Raw genomic sequence first — 14978 nt, 5'->3', positions numbered from 1 at the left:
GTGTTCTCCCGCTGGAGGCAGTGAATGTTTCTTGTTAGCAGTAAGAAAACAATGAGGCTCTTACGGTGTCTTTTTAGTTGAAAAAGCGGCATCTAAGTCAGAGCCTGCTTAAGTGGGTATGATGGCGTGCTTTTTAAGAGAGACCCTAATGAGAACTATTACAGATTTAAGAGTGTGGATTGTATATGGGTCGTGTTTAGATCCTGTTTTGAATAAATAAACTGAAAAAGACATTTTTGAGACAGTGGGACAAGATTGAACATAGACTGATATTTAATTCTACTAAGGAATCATTGGTGATTTTGTTGTTCGTGAAAATATCGTGATCGTGTTTTAAAATGTTCTTCTCTATTAGAGATGTGTGCTGAAGTATTTACAGGTAAAATGATATGAAGTCTAAGGATTGCTTTGAGAATACTGAAGCTTGAAGAGTTGGGGTGTAAAGATGAAATGTCAATGGCAGGACAGTTCGTTTAAAAAAAAAAAAGCCTTAACAAAAGTGAATGTAGGAAAATGTAGAAGCCAGGAACAGGAGGGAGTTGAAGGTCTGCTTCTCACCCCATTTTGACACTTCTGTGGACACGTGTCACTCTTTTTGCACGTACGGTGGTAATCTTTTTGCCTTTTTGACCCGAGAATCCAGGAATATGGCACCACCGTTAGATTGTGCTGTTGTGATTGTAACACCACACCATCCAGGACTCGGGCAGTGGTCTGGGCAGTTCCTATCTCGTCCTTCTCAGAGCCTTCAGCCCCCTGTGGAAATGACCATGCAGGGTATTCCTTGCCCCCTGTTACATTTTTGAAACTTCTGACTGAGTAAGACATGAGATGATAACTTGGGTGGAGTGGTCTGTAAAGACAGATGGAATGGGAGAGAGTAGAGATTTCAATATGAGGTGTGTTTTTGCATAGAGACCTTATGATGTAATTGTTGGCTCTTCTTTCTTATCAGTTCAAATTTGTACTGGAATCAGACTCTTCACTCTTTCAAACCAAAGTGTTAAGTCAGTGCTGTGTGTGTATTTTTTGTTTTCTAACTAAACCCCCATCTGAAGTCTCTGCCCTTTGCAGACAGCAGGATAGGAAACTGAGTCCATTACAAAGGGAACACGATTTCAGCGGACCACCACGGGCTTGTTTGCTTCTTTGAATTATTCCCAGCGCAGCGGGTTGTTAATATGTCGTCTCCGAGGCAGATGGGCCCATCCATTTTGATCACCAGCTTTGCTCTTATTTGACGTTTAGAACTATGCCTTCCGTCTCAGGATCTTCAGATGCTTAGAGGAAAGCCCAGTTTCCTTGACACCAGCTGCTGCTTTGCTTAAACAGGTGGAAGAAATTAAGCCCTTCAGCTTCCTCATACTCATCTGTTAAGCATGTCACCACAATGACAGGGTCCATGATGGCAAAGGGTAGTAGCTTTCTGAGGACATGATAAAATGCCTTTGAGCTGCAGGTTGAGATATTTTGGCCCAGAACTTTACTGCGTCTGTATGTTTTAGCCAAGGATGACTTACTCGTTCATTTGTCCAGCTAACACGTTTTAAGTATCTGTTATGCATTAGTAGTCTGTATTGGGTGCTGGTTCACAGAGCAGGGTTTTCTGTTCACTGCAGCAATTTTCAGGTATGTTCTGACTCTAGGGATTATGGACGTGAGGAGCTAAAAGGGTTTCAGGATGTAATGGGGTCTTAACTTGCCTTTCCCCTCATATCCCTTCAACAACCCCATGATGCTGTGTCTGCCGCCCCTGACATCCCTCTCCAGGGGAAATGGTGAGAAAAGGATGGGGAGAAGTTCCCTCCCGGTTCGAGTTTTGCTTTGGCAAAGCTTTTTTTCGGGCAGCAAAAAAAAGGTTGTTTATGCGTTTAACAAATATATATTTGTCACCTACTAAATAAAAGATACTCTAAATATAAGGACTCAGAATAGATTGAACTGTGTCTTACCACCAGGGCATGTGTTTTCCCAGCTCCAGATTTTCTTACATGCTGGAACATCTTCTTAATATCTTTGGAATTTCGTAGCAAATACCAGATTAACAAAAACAGCAGAATCCATTACTCTGTGGACATAATATAGAAGAACACAAACTCATCCACTTGGCTAAGAGAAATGTAAAGGCAGAGCACTAACAAGCACCAGCTCCTGTCATGACATGTCCTATGTGTGCAAAAATTTGATGATCATTTCATTGACCAAATAGTTCACTGTAATGGTGAGTCTTTATTCCAGAATTCATTGCATAAAAATCAAACATTAAAAATGTTGGAAATCCTAAATTGTTACACTTGTAATAAATGCAGGTGCACATAAGTTGATCCCATTGTCACGTCAAGGTTTTAGAAGGTTTCATCATTTCAATCTTGAGAATTTGTTTGATAGCTCATATTTCCATCACTTCCTCCCCTCCTGGAAAAGTCATGTCTTTGAACATTGTTTAGAAGTAGGAAGTGGTTACTTTTACTTTCTGTTGTATACACTCCCATGTTGTTTGAATTTTTTTTAAAAAACATATGTATATCTTTCATTTTTAAATACCTGTTTTTCAACTGATAGCATCATACATAATAATGATTAAAAATTCAGAAGATACAGAAGTGTGAAGGGGCAGAGGGAACATTTCTTCTCTACCGCTGATGGAGTGAGCAACACCTAGATTAGTGTTTGATTAATAACTGTGGACGGTAGCATAGCCAAGTCGACACCTAAACCCAGCCATCACAGTGTGTCTCTCTGCTGCTTGTGTGAATTCTCCTGGTCCTTGTGGTCAGTTCTGCTGCCTGCCTGGAGCTGCGTGCAGTTGGCTGTATGCTCTTCTTTCTCATTCCCACGCCTCCTCCCCCTGCAATTAAGTTAACTTGGTAACTCATTGCTGTATCCAGAGCATCTTTGGCTCTGCTCCACTGCCAAACATTTATTCTCCCTTTTCACCCTTTGGTTTTTCTCATCTGTGTTATTTGTCTTAACCAGGACAGAACGTTCCCATTGTTTTTCTTTATTAGCTAAAGTCACAGATCAGCTTGGCACCCATTCCAGCAGGAGCTTTCCTTCTCAAAGACAATAGTTGCAAAATTGGATGCTGCTTTCTTGGCTTCTGGCTATTGTTATTGTTCTTTGTGACCCTAACTTGGGGAAATGCCATATTGGAGGTTTGATAGGACTAAAACAGAATAAGAAATCTAATTACTTTTTGTTTTGTGCCGCTGCTTCAGAATAGCTCCCTTCCAGCTTCCAGAACATTCTCTCTCACAGCATTGCCCTTTCATGTTAGATTTCCGAAGTTACAGAATTCCATTGTCATTATCTGAAGAGCGACATTTATCAAATTTGATTCTTTCACATTGGAAACTGTTAAAGCATTATAAGAAGTTGCTACAAGTGTGTCCTTCACTGAACTAGCCCAGTGTTTTGAATTGTTATTATTGAATTATAAGAGTCTTTGTTTCTCTAGAATTTCTTCCAGTTGCCTATATGAACGTTTCAATATTCTCAGTCCTTTATTCTCTCCTTTTACATTCTAGAAAAAGGGAATGCCAAATTTTAACAGAACTAGATAAGCATTGAATTCCAAGAGGTCAAAAAAAAAAAAAAAGTTAATGCAAATCACTGGCAAAGGTCCAAGATTTAGCTGTAGCCACTTATCTATCATTGATAGAAATGGACTTTTTTCTTCTTGGTATTTTAATGAGTAATAACATGGTCAGACAGAAAAAAATGTGTAAGTATAAACTAAAATCTGAGTGTTCAGATGTCCAGAAAATCCAGTCAGAAAACACTGACCAAGGAGCCAAGTATGGTAGAGCCTGTTATTTGTCGTGGGAAGGGGTATCAAATATGACCTATGAATTTTTAAAGAATTCCTGACTATACAAAAATGGAAATGAAATTCAATAAATAACCTCATCACCATCCTTATTCTGATTATAGCAGCTTCAGACAATAACAGTCATTTTAATAAGCTTCTGTGGGTCAGGGGTTCAGGATAGTGTTAGAAGGCTGCCTTCTGGTCATGTGCAGCTGCAGTCAGATGGTCAGGCCTTGTCTTCATGGGTTCCCTCTGGGCTGCCTGGCAGCATGGAGGCCTCAGGGCCGTCAGACTGCTTATCTAGTGGCTGCAGGCATCTGCTGCTCCTATTCCAGTGAGCAAGGTGGAAACTGCATCACCTTTTCTGATGCTTGGTTCTGTCGGTTATAGGCAAGGCACAGACCCACCCAAGTTTAAAGAGAGGACACTGGACTCCGTCTCTTGACAGGTGGGGGTGGTAAGATTCTGGAAGAACACGTGAGGCAGGAGGTACTGTTATGGGCATCTTTGGAGAAAAGCAGTCTGCCCTGGTCTACCCTCTGGCCACAATAATTCACATCTCTCCACATGCAAAATACACTCTTGCGCTTCCAAAATCCTCCGGAAGTCTCATCCCATTATGGCTTCAGGCTCAGACTCAAAGTCAAGGGCCTTGCCCTCTAATCATGTGTTTGACACACACCCGGAACACAACAGGAGGATAGGCCTCTTCAAGGTCTGCCCCAAAGAGGGAAAACCAGAGGCACATGGGACCATGGCAGTTGTGGAATTTGGCCAGTTGCCTGTTGCCTGGTCCTTTTCCACTGTTCTCTTTGGCTCTTGGTTCCATGCTCTGGGCTCTTACTTCTACTTTTTAAGTGACCCTTCCTTTTTCAGAAGAAAGAGCCAGTGTTTGCAGCTGAGTAGCCTTCTCAGACTGCTTCCTGCCCCTAAAAGTTTGGGGATCTGAATGCTCTTTTCATTTTGTACTCTCTCTGTTTTAGTCTAACCTGGCAGTAATTTCACAGTACAAATGTCTAAAAAACTTTGTGGGTTTTCTTTGAATGTTGATGGGTTCATGTATTAGACAGGAGCCACGACCTCAAGATGCTTTGTCTACCTTGGGCTCCCTGTGACACTGAGGGACCACACCCTTAAGATTCTCAGAAGCCTTATTATGTAATGCAGAGTTTCTGCAAGGTTTGCTCTTCAGAGCCTTAGAAAGCCTTAGGTCTGTTCGAAAGCGTCCAGGAGGCACCGCCTTAGATCTTTCTGAAGTCTCAACAGAGTGTCACACAGTCACACCCTGGATTTGATCTTTGCCTTGAAGCCCTGGCTGGGTTTGAGAACTGCTGGATGTCTGGAGAGGCAGTGTGTCCTTTCGCTCACCTCTCTCTGCTCACGTTTTATCACAGGCAGCGAGCAACGCCCAGGTGTCACTTCGAGTACTCTGCCTGGAGGTCTCTTCAGCTAGATCATTAGGTCCATTTCTATTCCTGCTTTACCGCAGACATCAGTGTTGCCAAACTCTGTCACTGCACAGCGAGGTCCTCTCATCCTCCAACATCCAGTAATATTCTCCTCACTTTCCTTTAAGCCCTCACTGACCACCTTCTTAAAACAACAGTCCTTTCATTATCTTCCATTATCTTGCGTGTCAGGAATTCAGGAAGGGCTTGTTCTGATTTGGGGTCAGAGTGGAGCTGAAGCACTTTTGCTAGGAACCCAGGCCACCAAGGAAGCCAGTCTGACTGCCCCGGGGCTCCTGAGATTGTTGTTGCTTTAAGTCACGCAGTTTGAGTGTGATTAGTGACAGGTCAGTAGTTCCTGGAACCAATAACCCTACTGTTTTCCTTCTGGCCTTTGTCACCCTGAAGTCCCAGGACGTCTGCTCTGCTTTCAGGAATCCAGATTTGATCATTCCCCTTCCCCCCGTGGCCACTGGAAAGCCTCTGTGCTTTTCCATTGTCTGAATTCTAAGCCCCCTGACTTGGTAGACCACGGAGGGTGCAACTCACAGGCCAGATTTGTCCCACAGACACATCATTTTTTAGGCTGTGCAGGAGAATTTTATTTTAACTTGACGTACACTTGTTAACATTAAAAAAAATCAAGAGCATTCACGTAAAAATCCACTTCTCTGGAAGAATCAGAAGATCTGGCAACACTGGGATACCTTCCCGTGGCAGCAGTCAGCTCATGCTGGGCACTCCCTTTGGGTGGGTGTGGTGGTCATGAGGTTGGTCCTGTCCAGACCTCCCAGGTCCTCACTGGGTCTGCTTTCCATTTCCACCCTGGTTCCTGCAGGCCTTTGAAGTGGCCATTCTTATTGTACAAGTGCTGCACACAGCTTTCCAGCCTTATTCTTAGCTGTTTCCTTAAACCCAGCCCCTAGACCAGCCCCAGTCCTGTGTGACCCAGCCCTGATACATGAGTCAGCAGAACTCTATAAGTTCATACCTTCCCACTGGGTGGAATAACTTCTCCACTTCCTCTGCCTGGTGAGTTAGACAGATGGTCATCCTCTCTTCTGAGATTTCACAGCGTTTGTATCTCTGTTGTAGCATTCACATTTTCTTGAAATTATTAGCTTAAATGTCTGTCCACCTCTCTGGATTGTGAACTACTCCAGGATATAGGCTTTTATTTTATTTGTCTTTTGTCTAGAACTTGTCACCAAGGTAGGTATTAAATAAGACTTTGTTGACTGACTGAATAAATGATTCTTTGAAAAGGCTAAAGCTAGCTCTCTGCGCTGTAAGAGTATACAGTTCAGTATGTCATCTGTTAAATGTAACACAGAGTAGAATGATATAAAGGTGCAGGCAAAATACCAAGGAAGCTTCTTGGATTGGAAGAAAAGAGGTAAGTAGAGATTGTGGAAGGGCAGATCAGGCCAAGATATGTATGTGATACATATGTAAAAAGGTAGAGTTGTGTAAGTATTTAATTTGTACAAAACTGGATTGTGGGTGTCTGATGGCATATGGTGGGAAGTAAGTCTTGAAAAGGTAATTTGGAGCAAGGGTATCGAGAGACTGGAATATTAAGGAATCTGAGCTCATTCTGTAGGCGATAGTGAACTCTTGTCGTTTTTGTTCTTTTGGAGAAAGTTCTAATCTGTGACTCGTGGCAATATGAAGGATAAAATAGGCAAGAGTTTAGAGGCCAGAGGATTGATTAGCAGTTTGTTTTAATAGGAGAGACAGGAGATCAACATTGAAGGGGACCTGATCTAGCACAATGGTAGCTGAGGAGGTAAAATCTGCAGAATATAGTGTTTGATAGATTTGGCTTGTGAGAAAGATGAAGTATATTCATGATAATAGCACCTGTCATGTCTTGAGTGTTTATTTATGTGCCAGGCATCATGTTAGGAACTTTATATGACTGTGCCCTTCGGCCAAAATGACAGGGGTGGGGGAGTTTCAGAGGTCTTTTTTTTTTAACCCAAAATGGAATTTTATTTTAAATTGAAAAAATTTATAGGAAATATGTGCCTTGTTATCCAGTGAATGTTTCATGCAGAAATTTTATATGTTTATACAAACACATACATACATACCCATGCATTGTAGAAATAATACATTTATGTGTGTATTTCTGTTTCTTCTGGGATTAGAAGGTACAGACAGAAATGTCAACTAGGCTGGTAGTTCTCCATCTTTCACATTTTACTTCTCCCAAATAATCTATCAAATAATCAAGGTTCCAAATTGTTATAAACAAAATGAATAATTTTTCAATGACATTTACGTTTACCATTGATCTGTTGTCATATTAATATTTACAGAAAATTTGAGAACCTAGTTTCATGGTTTAACTAGAAGGATCTTTGTTTCCATTTTGCAGAAAAATTAATCAGGTATAAAATTTTTGATCCTGTTTGTAAAATTTATCATGCATTCCTAAATACAAAGGAAGCTTGAAAATACTGTGATACTTTACTTTCCAAATCTAAAGATTAGAAAAGAAAGTTTTCTGGTCGTTTGAACTTATGAACACTTATGGACATAGGTGAAATAACAGAATATCTACTCATAATAATTTATTAGTATAACTATATATAACTGTTAAATAAGTTACACAAAACATTTTTATTTAGAAATATACCACTTGTTCTCCTTTCTTACTTTGTATCAAGCAGTATTATTTAGGCTCTGACTTGCAGTGTTGGCAGTAACTATCATAAAACCAATTTTTGCATCGTCTAACACAGTTTTTCAGAGGACACCCTTTTCACTTCTATCTACATTGAAAAAATATATAGCCCTGTGTTTCCTCATGATGCTTTCATAAGAAATGTTATCCCAAGCCATATGTATCAGTTTGAGAAATGTTAAGCTATTTTCCCCCTGCCCCCGTACTTATATTGGTATATGTTTGGTATATAAAAATCAATTACTGTGTTGCTTTTAAAGGTGAGATTTGAGAGGCTTGTATAATAAAATTGAGATATTCGCCATTGCAAAGGAAAGTAGTTATTTCCAGGAGTAACTACTAAGTTCTTGTGAAATGTCAAATTTTAAAATGTTTCCGTGAGCTGAGTCTTAGGGTCAGTGGCGTGCTTGTAAACCTTGAGAACTGCCACTTTGGCAGTGAGGGGGGAGTGCAAATCCTAATTTGTACTATTTTTCTATTTCCATTGTGTAAATACTCCTACACTGGCCAATTTTAAGTGACCATTGTGAAGTCAGGTGTCTTGTAAACTTTCTGAAATGCTAACAGCGGGCTCTCCTGAGCCAGCATGAGCCAACTGCACCCCGGAAGTGTTAACTAAGACAGGCGACCCTGCAGAAGTGTCAGAGTGAGGCCGGGGTGGAGCATTGATTAATGGGCTGGAGACGGCAAGCTAGAAATTGATCAGATGTTCATATCCAACAGAGCATTTGCAAAACAAGACTGAGAGATGAAGTCTCCAAGGTCATTGGCTTCCACGAGAGACAGGAGGCTCTGGAGACTGTGTGTTTTAGCTCACTAGACAATGTCGTCTAGTGAGCTAAGAGCATGTAGTGGGCTAAGAGCAACCATTTTTGTGCTCAAGACAGAGAACAGCGGGAGACAGAGCAGGACAAGAGGGGAGGAGGAGAAAGGTTACCAACACAGGTTTGGAAAGAGTGTGAAATAACGGAAGAATGGATTTCAGCTGTGTCTGCAGGCTAACATTATAGCAACGGAGAGGAGCGCTGAATCACACAATTGTGATGTTGTTAAATCTTGGGGAGAGAGAGCATGCAGTTTTCGTGGCCAAATGGGGACAGATAACATTTTGTATGAGATTAAAGATTGAGGAAGTGAGGGCAGCAATCAGAGATGCTCTTTAGAAGAATGTTGACAGTGAGAGAGAAGAGTGATGGAGTGACGGAAGCAGCAGAAACTGAGCCCCCTCCCCATCCTTTTTGGGGGGAGAAGAAGTGTAGGAGATACTTACACATGTTTGTGATGGACGGAGAGGATCCAGAGCCTGGCTGTTTGTGTCTTGAAGGAGTGAATGAGTGAATGAATAAATGAGAAGCACAGTAGGAGGCGTTTCATTACACACTGGAGGGAAAGAGGCTCAGGGGGGTGCGGGTGTGAAGACTTTTCTTGGGAGTAGAAAGCTTGGGGTATAAGTGGGATGGCCTTGTTGCTCTCAGGGTCGCAGGCGGAGTTATTGGGGTGAGTGGGGTGGGGCGGGATGGGCACTCCTGTGAGCAGTGGTAGCAGGGGGTAGCCCTGGAGTCTGGGGTGGGACTGCCAACGCCCTCACTCCCAGCTGCATGAGCTCCAGCCGGTTGTTTAAATTCCCCTGCGCCTCGGTTTCCCCTCTGAAAAAAACGGGGGAATAAAGTGATTCTCAGCTCCCAGGGCTACTGTGAAGGTTAAATTAGTTAATATGTTTCAAGTGCTCAGTCACTTTTGGTACATGAGGAACAGCTGGTATCAAGGGCTGCGGAGGCGGGCTTAGACTAACAATGAGCACAACTTCTCAAACCTGAGGGACCGTGTGAATCACCCGCGCGATCTTGCGAAAAGGAAGATTCTGATTTAGTGGGTCTGGGGTGGGGCCCAAGGTTCAGCATTTCTAGGTGATGCCGTTGCTGATTGTCTGGGGGCCACGCTCTGAGTGGCAGCGTTGTAGCAGGACTGCTGCCCCGACCAGGAGTGGCCAGCGGTCCCCTGTGACATCACCAGGCAGTGTGCCTCCTCTCCATTGGCTCAGGCCGAGCCCAGGCTTTCCTCCAGGTGTGGGGTGGCCAGGAATGGGCCCGGGGGCATGGGGTACTAACAAGTGCAGCCTCAAGAGCGTCAGCTGTGGGCTCCAGGCTTTATATGATACGGGAGAAGCCAGGCGGGGTTGATGCAAGAGGCGGAAGCAGACCGAGGGCCCGAGAGCACAGTGAGGCCAGGCAGTAGGCGTGGGACGGAGGTGCCCGAGAGCTGGTGGGCACAGGGGCCGATGTCAGAGTGTAAGCTATGGGGACAGGCAAATATTTACTGCTGAAAACTTGGTGAGTCTAATTTTATTTTTTGATGTTTAATTTCTGATGATTTAGAAGGCTTTTTGTTTGCTTGGCCGTGCCTCAAGGACATTATAAACAGCAATTGATTAGAAACATGTTTTCTACTTCTGGTTAGTAGAATGCCTGAGGAGAGAAAACTTACTGGGTGTTGCTTTCTGCCACGTCCAGGGTGTCCTTGGTGAGCAGATGTGAGGTGGGTGGGCTCCCCATCTTGGGTTCAGGCTACAGTCAGGCACGTAGTTTGTCCAACAGGTGGAGGGGAAGTGGAGAACAGGATTCCCAGAGACGGGAAAACCATTCCAAGGAGACCCTGAAATCCCACTCCAGGGAGAAGTTATGTGGCAGTGGAAGTAGCTGGCCGGTGCCTTGGAAGGAAGGGCATGCAGTACTGAGACGAATTCTACTAAACTGTGGTCAGTATTTCTTTGGGTCACATTCAGCCTTTGTTCAGGAGTGTGTTAGAGAAACACACTTGCACTTCTAACATATTTAACCCCTTGTATAGAAAGTGCTTCCGTTGGCTCTCTTGTACTCTCTTGTATACATCCTTCCTCCTGTTCTGGTGTCTGGGGCCAGATGACAACCTGAGATATTGTTTGGAGGTCCTGGGTCCTGATATTTATAGACAGCTCCTGTTCGAAGGGGCACCCCTGGGAAGATGAGTCCGGGAACAGATCCAGGGACTGTGTCCCTTGTTGCTGCCGTTCCCTCTCGCTGGCCTCCCCATCCTGGCTCTGCCTCTGACACGTGACCCCGTGGCCACAAGAACTGGCCGGGGAACCACACCGTCGTTCCCTCTGTCTGTCTGGTGGAGCCTGACTTTCTGTGGCAATCAGAACTTCATTTCTTTAATGGATTTTCATAAAAATGCTGTTTCAAGGAAGAGAAGATAATATTACTTTCCTTTTCAGAGGTATGGTATAAATAGAACTGCTCAATTGTGTTTTATTCCCAGTTTTGGGAATAAATGTTATCGCATGTAAAACTTTGTCTAACCTCGCTACTGCCAGCTCTGACCTGAGGAATTTGTGGGCTTCGGAATAGCTCTAGCTATCACTTAAATTGAGCTCATTTCTCTGAGAAGCACTGGGTTATTTTTTTAAATCCCCAACAGAGAAAAAATTTCATTCAACCACCTCTTGGCTTTACTCAGTGAGTGAGCCATTTAATAGAATAAGAGCGATGTAACAGGAATGCAGTCAGAGTTCTGAGGGTGGGCAACCTCCGTTCTCATCACTAGGGGATGGGGGAGGATAGAAGCTTTTACGCATCTTTTTTTGAAGCATCTATTTTGTAGATTATTCTTCAGTTCCTAAATAAAAACCCCATTTGTTTAAACTATGTGAAACTTAGTTGCCTTGGCTCAAGACCTAAAAGCTTCCTGTCATCCCTACACACTCCCTACAAGGATGTAATTTTGTAAAATTGCTTTCTGGTCTCTTCCGTAGAGGTCAATGTCGCATAAATACACTGTGAAACCTGGGTTTCAAATTATGCTGCGAGTTTTTTCCTTTCCAATAAACTGAGACAACAGTCTTAAGGAATAAATTTGTATTCTTATTCTTGCTACGCTTACACCAGTATTTTATGCTACCTAGATTTTTGAGTGTTCGTCGTCTTAATTTCTACATTTATTTGTTTAATCAATATTTACTACTTAAAGACCCATCCCACCGTTTCTTTCAATGTCTGAGGCTATAATCCTAGACATTTTGCTTTATCGTTCTCTCTTCCAGCAAATAAAACTAAGAGGAGGGACACAGTCAGGGTTATAAAATAAAATAGAGATAGAAGTTGGCCATTTTATTGTCTGTAGTTGGATCCCACTTGAAGAAACAAAACGGACAGCTTTTGTAAACGTAGAGCGAGAGGAAAAAGAACATAAACTAAATTTTAGGGTGTGAAGCTGCACTCTCTGATGCTTTTCAGAAAGAGAGGTTTCCCTGGTGTGATCTTTTTTTTTTTTTTTTTTTAATATTTATTTACTTATTTATTTGGTTGCACCAGGTCTTGGTTGTGGCAGGCAGGGTCCTTAGTTGTGGCATTCGAACTCTTAGTTGCGGCATGCATGTGGGATCTAGTCCCCTGACCAGGGAGCGAACCCGGGCCCCCCGCGTTGGGAGCACAGGGTCTTAACCACTGCGCCACGGGAAGTCTCTAGTGTGATCTTTCGAATGAGTTCTTGAAGAATACTAATTCGTCAACCATGCTTGGGTTTTACAATCTGAGTGAAGGTAAAGTTTTTTTCTGTTTATTATCCACAATTTTACTTGTCTTCTCACTTCTTAGTTAATAGTATGTTTTGTAGTAGATGTGGCTTTAAATGCTTTCCTTTAATGTAGTCATTATCAGATTTTCCTCTGTATTGCTCTCGTCATGATGAGTGTTGCTAAGAAAATAATTAATTTTACTGTATATGTCAACAGAAAATCGTTTCTTTATCCATTTCTTTGTAGCTTTAAAATGAGCAATCTGTTCTAAAAAATCCTGAAGTGCATTTCAGCATCTTTTCTACAGTACCTTGCCAACATCTATAAGCATCATTAAAATCACTATCATTAAATAGGTCTTTCCAATGACTCAAAATGCAAGTGGAAAAAATATCTTATGCCAAGCACAGAAGGAGTTTTTACTAAGTGCTAAGTGTTTTGAAGGAGAATTAGTGGAGAAAAAAGCTTTTTAAAAAAATTGAGCATAACTGTTTGCAATGATGAATAAGAACCTTTTGCTTGTTTTTTAAGTTTCTATGTTGCAGCTCAAGACCAAGTGGTCAGGCTTACTTGTACAGGTTCCACATGCTAATGCCTTCAAATCAAACCCAACCCCAAGTCTGCATTGTTTATGACTTCACATTGATCCAACATGTGTAGATGCTTACTTTACACCTAAATTCTGTGGTATTTCCCTTGGAACTCATGAACTTCCTGCGGTATAACTGGATGGTTTCTATTCTGGAAAATAGTCTTTCTTCATGTCATACTCTTGCAAAGTCTTCACAGAACATTTTTAGACAGCTGGTTTTTCACAGTTACCATTCAGTGGCATAGGAAAACTTGCATTTGAATGGGAATCTGAAGGCTTTTTTTCCTTGCCTTCATTTTGATTTTACACCTGTGTGATATCTTGGGTCACTTTCTGGGCCTTCGTTCTCCCACCTGTAAAGTGAGGGGGTTTGACTAGACAGTCTCCAAGGTCCCTTTCCACTTGTGGTTTCTCTGAATCAGTGGATCACTGGTTGTTATGTTCACATCATGTTCGCTTGCTACATTGCTTTGTTTAACCATGTCTCAGACCATTTTTTGCTCTGTTTTTTAAATTGAAGTAGAGTTGATTTACAATGTGCCAGTCTCTGCTGTACAGCAAAGTGACTCAGTTATACACACATATGCATTCTTTTTTCATATTCTTTTCCATTATGGTTTATCACAGGATATTGAATATAGTTCCCTGTGCTATACAGTAGGACCTTGTTGTTTATCCATTCTAAATGTAACAGTTTGCATCTACCAACCCCAAACTCCCAGTCCCTCCCTCTCCCCCCACCTCTCCCTCCCCCTCTCCCCCGACCTTAGCAACCACAAGTCTGTTCTCTATGTCTATGAGTCACCGCAGTCCATTTTTTAAAGCAAATTACTTTGGTCAGAGGCTCATTATTCTCAGTCATCCGCTCCTTTGAAAAGTTTTGCCTTTTCAACCACAGAGACACGTGGAAAGCATTCCCCGTGGACCACATCTCTACCCTAGCTCAAAAAAATACGAAATAATGGCAGAAAATTGTTATCATCTGTTTAGATCATCTGACACGGCTGCTGGTTATCTTGTTGTGTTCCTAGCAATTGCGAAAGGTGTGTTAAGAATAGTCTTGATGTTGTTTTGTTTTGCTCAAGTAGGTTGAGCAGAATCCTGGGAAAATAAGCATGATGTCAGGTTCTGAAAAAGAGCAAGGCGGCGACAGAAGGGTATTTGCTTTTTTGATATAGGTTGTAGATGGCTGATGCCCCAGACTAGTATGCTTCATTAGGCTGCCTGAGTCCCTTGTCTTCCCTTAGTCCTCAGTCTCTTGCTTGCATGCATTTCCTTAAGCAGTTTTGAAACCTACCACATGGCCTTTCACGTGTAGTGATTCATAAAGTGTTAACTGAAGCCAAAGTGAAAAATGGGCTTGATCCTTCATGGCTGACGTGTGTTGTACTCTTCCAAAATATTTTGTTCTGCACATAGAGTAAAGCATTTCAAGAACTTAATATCTTTTTTTTTAAACTTTGGGTTTGTTTATTTACGTAGGTATTTATTTATTTATTTATGGCTGTGTTGGGTCTTCGTTTCTGTGCGAGGGCTTTCTCTAGTTGTGGCAAGTGGAGGCCTCTCTTCATCGCGGTGCACGGGCCTCTCACTATCGCGGCCTCTCTTGTTGCGGAGCACAGGCTCCAGACGCGCAGGCTCAGTAATTGTGGCTCACGGGCCTAGTTGCTCCGCGGCATGTGGGATCCTCCCAGACCAGGGCTCGAACCCGTGTCCCCTGCATTGGCAGGCAGATTCTCAACCACTGCGCCACCAGGGAAGCCCAAGAACTTAATATCTTTGGAAAGAAGATGAGTGTAGGAGTCTGGAGGCTGTGTAGTCTTTTGGGGTATTCACTGCTAGTTACCCCTGAATTCATAACCACTCAGGTTATTTTCAGGGTA

The 14978-nt window shown here is 42.5% G+C and overlaps 1 protein-coding gene across 5 annotated transcripts in view; it reads left to right on the top strand.

Annotated features, from left to right (window-relative positions):
- Positions 1–14978, top strand: part of STK39 (serine/threonine kinase 39) — a 304504-nt gene that overhangs the window by 171592 nt on the left and 117934 nt on the right. Inside the window, exon 1 of one of the 5 annotated variants that reach the window (XM_082465067.1) lies at positions 10138–10281. The exons of the other annotated variants lie outside the window; for them this stretch is intronic. The gene's annotated coding sequence lies outside the window, so the exon portion shown is untranslated. Of the gene's footprint in view, positions 1–10137; positions 10282–14978 lie in introns of those variants that run through there. 5 annotated transcript variants of the gene reach the window in all.

This window comes from Balaenoptera physalus (assembly GCF_965194825.1).
Source record: "Balaenoptera physalus genome assembly, chromosome: 6".
NCBI lineage: Eukaryota > Metazoa > Chordata > Mammalia > Artiodactyla > Balaenopteridae > Balaenoptera > Balaenoptera physalus.
The sequence above is the reverse complement of the archived record's forward strand: the minus strand, read 5'-3'. Positions and strand labels throughout refer to the sequence as shown.